Source organism: Pogoniulus pusillus, chromosome 13 (genome assembly GCF_015220805.1).
Source record: "Pogoniulus pusillus isolate bPogPus1 chromosome 13, bPogPus1.pri, whole genome shotgun sequence".
NCBI classification, from domain to species: Eukaryota; Metazoa; Chordata; class Aves; order Piciformes; family Lybiidae; genus Pogoniulus; species Pogoniulus pusillus.
The window spans coordinates 13,093,414-13,101,265 of NC_087276.1; the positions used below are offsets into that span (position 1 = coordinate 13,093,414).

The 7,852-nt window shown below is 40.6% G+C and overlaps 1 long non-coding RNA gene across 1 annotated transcript; it reads left to right on the forward strand.

Annotated features, from left to right (window-relative positions):
- Positions 1 to 2,372: 2,372 nt before the first annotated feature.
- On the forward strand, positions 2,373 to 6,963 carry LOC135180311 (uncharacterized). The gene is made up of 3 exons (XR_010304380.1): positions 2,373 to 2,560; positions 3,206 to 3,307; positions 5,809 to 6,963. It is a non-coding gene; the product is annotated as an uncharacterized LOC135180311 (long non-coding RNA).
- The last annotated feature ends 889 nt before the right edge of the window (positions 6,964 to 7,852 follow it).

Consider the following 7,852-nt stretch of genomic DNA (forward strand, 5'->3'; position numbering starts at 1 on the left):
TCCTTCAATTTCCTCACTTGAAAGGATGTTAGATCATTCTATCTAAAAGAGAAGAGATGGAGATAGCTCAACATAACTGCTATGGGTTGTGGTGGGTTTATGACAGAACTGCTAATAAAACCAAAGATAAAAATCCCAGTCAGTTAAATGCTGGAAAAGCTAAGTATTGTTAAGATTCCTATGCTGAGATTTTCTTGGAACATTATTTCAACTGCTCAGTGAGTAGAGGATGGCACAGTGTAAGAGAACAGATATTCCCTTTTTACAGTAGATGATCACATCTTTTTTTAGCCCTTGACTGAGCACATTAAAAAAAAAAACTGCCAGAAAAAAAGGTTTCACTGAAGGAGAACTCCCTGTACCTCTGTACTTGGCAGGAAGGACAAAGCAGCTTTTCTACATGTCTGGTGTGTGGCTGAAGATAGCACTGGTTAAAGACTAAATTATGCAAGTTACCTGAGAAGGGTGCACTGACATTCATATGGGAATGTGACAATAATATACAGAAAGCAAAATCATGAGATAAAAAGCCAAAATAAAATTACTAGAATAGATATTGTATTAACATGGAAAAATCAAGAGTGGAATTGTCCAGACATCAAAGCACTGGCAGTACAGGACATAGGCTCAAACCCGGCAAGCCCCACCTAGATTGAGCTGGGTTCAGCTCCCCACGCAGATAGGTGTCTGGATGCTGCCACCTGCAGCCTGTGTTGGTCCAGAGTGTACTGACTCATGCACTGACAAAACACATACTCATCTCTTGAGCTTCTTTCTCACTTTTAGAAACCTCAGGTTGAAATGTGTTCATATTTGCTATCCTGAAATATCTGCTTCTAAGTGATTTTACAGAATTAACAAAACTACAGAGTTGCAAACCCCAGCAAACAAAACTCCAAAACCCCACAGAACTCCACTCCTGAGATCATTTACTTACCTGTTCCATCAAAAATACAGAAGAAGCAGTATTGCCCTGCATGGTCACCCACAAATAACCTGCAATCCAGCATCTCATCTTGCTAAGTGTTACATGACAACCTCCATCTAAAAGCTATGAATCCTTTCCACCTCTGAGTTCAAACCAGGCCATTTGAAGAACTATGTTGGGACAGCATAAGGATCTTTTTTTTCTGTAGCTGAAGTTTGGGCCAGAACCATAGTACTCCATAATCCTGTTCCTTATAATTTAAGTACCTTGAAAGTTATTTTTGGACTTGCTCTCAGAGTCCTTCCACATGTGAATGACCCTATTGTTGAGCTTTGAACAGTGGCTGAGATATTGAGTCCTTACTAATTAAAACTAGCCTGTCTACTTTATATGCAGTGCTTTTCTTGATGCAAACAAAAGACAGGATAGGTCACCAAAGAGGGAAGTTAGAGTCCCCCTGCCTGAAACAGTTTCCTGAAACTGTTGTCCGGCAATGTTCAAATGTTTATCAGTTTGTATCTGGAATTATGCTGAGAGGGACTTGAAGAGAGTTAAAGGTGTTCAAAAGTAGTACCGGGGAGACAATTAACCTGAAATCAGCTCTAAGTAGAATGGTTGTTAAGGTACTTATTGTGCTATAGAATTTGGTTAATGTTCTTCTGTCAGGCTGTGAAAACACCTCCTTGCATTGGTGTATGCTCCTTCTGAATTTACAAGTCATTTGTACTCAGTGCAGTAATTTAAAGCAATTTTCTGCTATTTCGGGTTTCAGTCCTCTTTAACTGCTAAAATTTTACTTTTCAGTCCTTAATCTGTAGGCACTGTGACATGAAAAAGCAGTTGTATACCCTGGAGGAGTTGCTAGTTGTGATCACCATGGTCAAGTGAAAATCAGTCTGATCCAATTTATTTTTTTGGCCTGAAGTGAGGAGCATTCTGCCAGTGCATAGCATACTATCATTGGTACCTAGCTGGCCGGGCTAGCATGGCATTATCTTGGACAGAGAGGCTCAGAGAGCCATTGAAAGTCACTGTGCTCTAAATTCCTTGTTGTTGGGTTTGTTGTTGTTTTTCTGGAAGATTCTTCAGATGTTGCTGCACAGCCTACCCTAGGTGATCCTGCTTGGGCAGGGGGGTTGCACTTGGTGATGTCTAGGGATCCAACCCCTAATCTTCAGGGATTCTGTGACAATGGCAGCATAACACAACCAAAACTAACTGGTTTGCAAGAGCATTGTTATGAGGCACTATCAAAGTGGTGAAGATATCTTTGTGCCAGCATAGAGTATCTCCAATACAAGCTGAGCATTCCAATTATGCATTTTAACTCAGTTTTGAAGTCTCTGATGCCGTTTTTCATTTCTAAGGAGATACAGAGAACCACTTCAGCATGAAACACTGATATGAGTCAACTGCAGCAAGTTGTGCTATGCTGGAGGCTGAAGCTGTTACTCAGGAGTGATCTGAGTTGAAGCAGCGTCCTGAGATGGGCTCCTTGGCTCTGAGTCACCACTGAGCAGCCCACTCTTGACACCTGTCTTCAGTTCTCTACTAAGCCCTCTTCAGGCAAAAAGGAAATGCTTACGTGATGGTTCCAGTATACAGACACCTGCCTCCTACTTTAACTGGGAAGTAGGTACTACATCATCCCTTCAATATATTTTTACTTAAAGTTTTCTATGCAGAAAATGAATCAAGAATGTCTCTGCTGCCTGCCTTATATCTGTGGGCAAAATGGGATTGTGAGTAGAGAGAAATGGCAAAATCTGTCCCAGATAAGAGAAGTTTGTAATTTGTTTGTCTTTTATCACAGACAAGGACTGAAATCTCAAGCACTCAGTGGCAGTGCTGTTACTCTGATACTATGGCACCAAGCACAGGAACTATTTACAAGGTCTTGTAATGACAGGACAAGGAGTAATGGGTTTAAACTGGATAAGAGAAGATGCAAACTAGATGTTAGGAAGAAGTCCTTTACAATGAGAGTGGTGAAACACTGGAACAGGTTGCCTAGGGAGGTTGTGGAGGTGTTCAAGGCCAGGTTGGATGAGGCTTTGAGCAACCTGTTCTAGTGGGAGGTGTTCCTGCCTATGGCGGGGGGTTGGAACTGGATGATCTTTGAGGTCACTTCCAACCTAAACCATTCTGTGATTCTATTCTATGATTACCAGAACACAGTTAACCTCATTCATCCCCAGATCTGTCCTGTTTTTAACTAGATATCTTTTTTTAAGGAAAATGTTGCTGATGTACTAAGGTGCTCTGCTTGCTTCTCAGGTATTTCTGACTGACAAGATGCCCAGTGATCATGTCCTGAAGGATCAAAGGACATTGGTGTTCCTAAACCAATGGTTCCACTTTTGGAGCATAAGAATTCATGTAAGTGACAGATCAGAGAGCAGGTTGATTTGAACACAGCATGCTTCTCTTGAGCAGCCCTTCTTGGAGGGGGATTGTTTCCTCTGGGAAAAAAAAAAAAAAAGGAAAAAAAGTAAATTAAACAACAGTGACTTAGCTTATCTACCTCTGGAAATGCTTTGCACTGTTCTGTATCTCATTAACACTTGCAAAAATACTGATCTGAGCAATATATTATAACATATGTCTTTCCTGGTGCCTCTCCCAGTTAGGAATATAATAAGCACAGTATGCAAGAAGTTAAAAGATAGCAAAACTTTTCATTACTGAACCTAGTCTTTTTCCCTGACCCATCTGTCCTTGACATCCTATTAAATTTATTTCTCAGGAAAATATCCCTTTTATGATTAATATACCATCCAGTGACACCATTGTGAAATACAGAGTTTTTTCCACAGAGCAAACAAAAGTGTTTCTCTTGCTCTGCTGTTGTTTGAGTGCTGCTCTCAATGGTTTACATAGAATGGCTAATAGTTTCCTGTAGCATTCACACAGCCCAATGTGTTGAGGAGCTCAGAAAAAAAATCCTTTTTCTTTTTTTATTTTATTACCTGTCAGCTGTGACTCTTTCCCATCTGCCCTTGCAACCTGCCTCTGGACTGTTGCACCAGCATTAATCAGCAGAATTGGCAAAACCCAAATTAGGTGACTGAGAGCAGAGAAAGACCCAGATGTTGCCTCATTAATGCTTTTGCATGGCCCACATTCTGCATGATCTCATCAGCTCACTGCTCTGCTCTTAAACAGTGTTTTCACACTGGGCATAGCATGAGGCTTTGCTAGGGTAGAAAGAGAACAGTTATTTCTACCTTTTTGTTAGTTTTTGGTGTAAGAAGGCACATCTGGGTATCTCAATAGTTCTGTGAAGCAGGAGATATCTGAACAATCCAGAGTTGGAGAGTTCAAATTGGCTCCTCCCTTTCATTCTCTGATAAAGGAAGACTGTAACAAGCTCTGTTGGAAGGAGGTGTGTTTGTAGCATGTGCAGCATCCTCTGAGAGCAAAAATCACTTTCAGGACAAAGCTAGGTAATATTGATTTAGTAATTTTACTTGTATTGACAAAAGTCACCACAACCATCAAAATGAAGCTGGTGCAGAAGGAAAATGGTAAAGGTTTAGACAAGGTTGGAAGTGACCTTAAAGATCATCTAGTTCCAACCACCCTGCCATGGGCATGGGCACCTTTCACTAGACCAGATTGCCCAAGACCTCATTCAACCTGGCCTTGAATACTTTCAGGCAGGGGGCACCCACAACCTCCCTGGGCAACCTATTCCAGTGTCTCACCACCCTCATTGGCAATAATTTCTTCCTAATATCCATTCTAAACTTTTCAGCTTCAATCCATTCCCCCTCATTGTATCTATACAAGTCCTTGTAAAAAACTCCCTTGCCACCTTTCCTGTAGGCTTCCTTCCAGTGCTGAAAGACTGCTCTAAGCTCTCCCTGGAGCCTTCTCTTCTCCATGCTGAACAGCTCCAACTCTCTCAGCCTGTCCTCATAGGGCAGGTGATTCAGTCCCCTGTACCACCACGCTGTTTCCCTTCTGAGCCAGCTTGGTATGCCAGCAAGTAGCAGCACAGCCTTTCTGGCTTAAATTTGAACAGAATTTTAAATCTTCTGATGTATTTTTGAGTAATGTCATTGTACTGTAATTTAGAGTCTGCAGCATCTAATCCTTGTCCATTACTTAAAATAGGTTTTAAGCTGTAGTGCTGCAGCATCCTAATCACCGAGGGATGATTTGTGTCTAGAATAGACTTCACCCAAAGACACAGCTAAAAGCAAAAGACAATTTCTAATGATGATATACAGTAGATAATGTGTTTAGCCTTAATTGTGTTTACAGTAACTCAAACCCTTAAGGGAAAACCAGTATAAGGAGTTTCTCAGTCAAGAATAGAGACACAAGACAAGTGTGTTGTTTAAACAAAACCCCTCATCTGCTAGTGAGGGTTTAAATCTTTTGAAAGGTGGGAACATGGTGTGTGTTAGTTGCACTGCAAATATTTACTTGTTAGGGTGATGCTGACTACAAAAGGCCTGACAATAGCCCACAGTGTTAGCAGAAATGGAGGCATCCTGGCAGCTTCCCTGTACTTGTGACTGGGAGATCACTGAGCTGCTGGCCCTGGGACAGCGAATTTGCACCAGCTGACAATATCTTACTTTTTCACATTACCTTATTCCAATATCCTAAATAAGAAATAGTCCACAGTATCTCTGCAGATCACAGACTGCAGAACACTGCCACAGACTGGACTTACCTAGCAGCTTGAGAAGCCCCAAAATAATATCAATGTTTCTCCATAGCAAGGGTGTTTTTCAAGGGGTCTGGGAAGAGTAGCCATGTAGTTAATAGAAAAGAAAAGGTTGGAGAGGAAACACCAAAGCTGTGAAGCTGCCTTATCAAAAGAACATTACTGCTGTGCTTGCTCACTCTCTCCTTTTGCTCCACAGAAAACACCTTGGTTCCTTTACTCTTTGTGCCAAACAACTGTCTGCCCCAGAACTTCTGCCTGAAAGACAGCACAACACTTAAAGAGCAGAGCAATGTGTGTAGTCTGAGAAAGTGGAAAAACTGCATCAGTCTATGGCCTGGAATGTGAGGAGAAGTAGCTCTGTATGTTCAGCATTGCTGTTCCTCAGGTAATGAGCTGGGAGATGGCTGATTCAAACACCTCTGCTACTTAAGATGAAAGATCTTCTTTCTGAGTTCTCCCACATGACAATCTGAAAAGCTGGGATACACCTATATTAATTAATCCCTGTATTAATTAATCCCTAATCAAGAAAAATTAGGGGAGTAAATACTGGAGCCCACGACCATGCAATGTTTCTGTTGATCCCTATTTTTGAAGAACTGTTTTTGCTAGGGTACCCAAACACTGTGACAGTTAATTGTGTTTATTTGCAAGTCAGTTTTGCCAGTATATTTTCCTGTGTTACAAAAGCAGCTGAGTACATAATTGTGAATGTTAAAATGTAATTAATATCTGGGTGGTTTGGTTTGGTTTGGTGTTTTGTTTTAATTTGTTTTGGTTTTGACATAAACAGATTGTGAAAAACTCCAAACCAAACAAGAGAACTGATAGTAGACAATTTCTTCTAAAGATTAATTGAGTCTGTAAGTCATCACAGAACAATTTGGTACCTGGCAACAGAGTGGTAAGGCCGAAGGGCTGATTCTTCAATTGCATGGCCAAAGTGAAAAATGGAAAACAATTTCACTTTGAATCAGCTCAAACCAAAACATGAACTGAATTGAAAAATACAGATTGCACCACACAGAACATTGTATTTGGTACAAACCATCTTTGCCATGATGCAGAATTTAGGACATTCACAAACTAATAATGGTAATTAAGCTTAGCTGTCTAAAGCTTATAATATCACTGAGGTAGTATTGCCAGAGGCTGCTGAATGATTGCACTGCAGCAGATTTAACATCAGAGTTGGGGAATCACCTCATTGCTCACCACAATGCCTTCAGTGAGCACTTAGTCCTGTGTCAGCCTCGAGATTTTATTTCTCTGATGCCCACTGATACATTTATGTGTCTGGGCTAAGTGTTGCACCACATACAAAGATTTATATGATTAATAAAAGCTTTCTTCACACAGCAAGTTCTGGTCTGTTAGTCTGGAAATAGAGACTGCAGGTGGAAGATGAATGGAAAAACACAAGGGAGTGTCCTGAAGAGGAAAAAAAATTAAGAAGAGTCAGAGAGGGGCATTGCTTTGCTGTTGTCCCCTGGATGTGGCTCTGACCCATACAGAAATCCTAGAGAAGAACAGGAGACCTCTTCTCTCTTTGGTGCTTACTAAGTGTGTTTCTGATTCTCCTGGTGAGAACACTCATTTACTTCAGCTGAAAGTAGAGCAAGTCCTAGGATCAGCTTAATCTGCAATGGAACTGAATATAGTGTCATTCTGAAAAAAGTCAGAGCTGGTAAGTGTTTCTGCTTTATGTCTATTTTCTGTTTTCAAGAGATTTAAAGATGCAAAACACTTCTCAAAGCTGCCCTTATCATTAATGCATATAAAACTGAGCATATGTGCCTAGAGAGTTATTGGGTTTGATCATTAGCATACAAGAGTGGCTATCTACAGACATATTATGAAATCTTTTCCAAAGTCAAAAGATACTTGGAGGTTAATGGAAAGGAGTTAAACACCTGCTACCTGGCAGTAAAATGAAAGAGATGGATGAGGTGGAAACTGACCTGATGAACTAGTAGGAAGTGATCAGTTGGTTTCCTTTTAAAAATATAATGTAATTCAATCAATGAATCTGGGAATTTCTTACACTTTCCTACTGTTTGTTTTGGGTTTTTCCCCCTCCCACAGGAAATATGACTGGCAGAAGGAGAGCAAGTATAGAAAATTCCCTGATCAGAGCACCCTCATTTTGGCCTGTTTCTTCCCAGCTGCCATGCTGTTGGCATTAAACAAAACTAACAAAAAACAAATTAAAAAGGCCAACTTTCCCTAATAACAAAGAT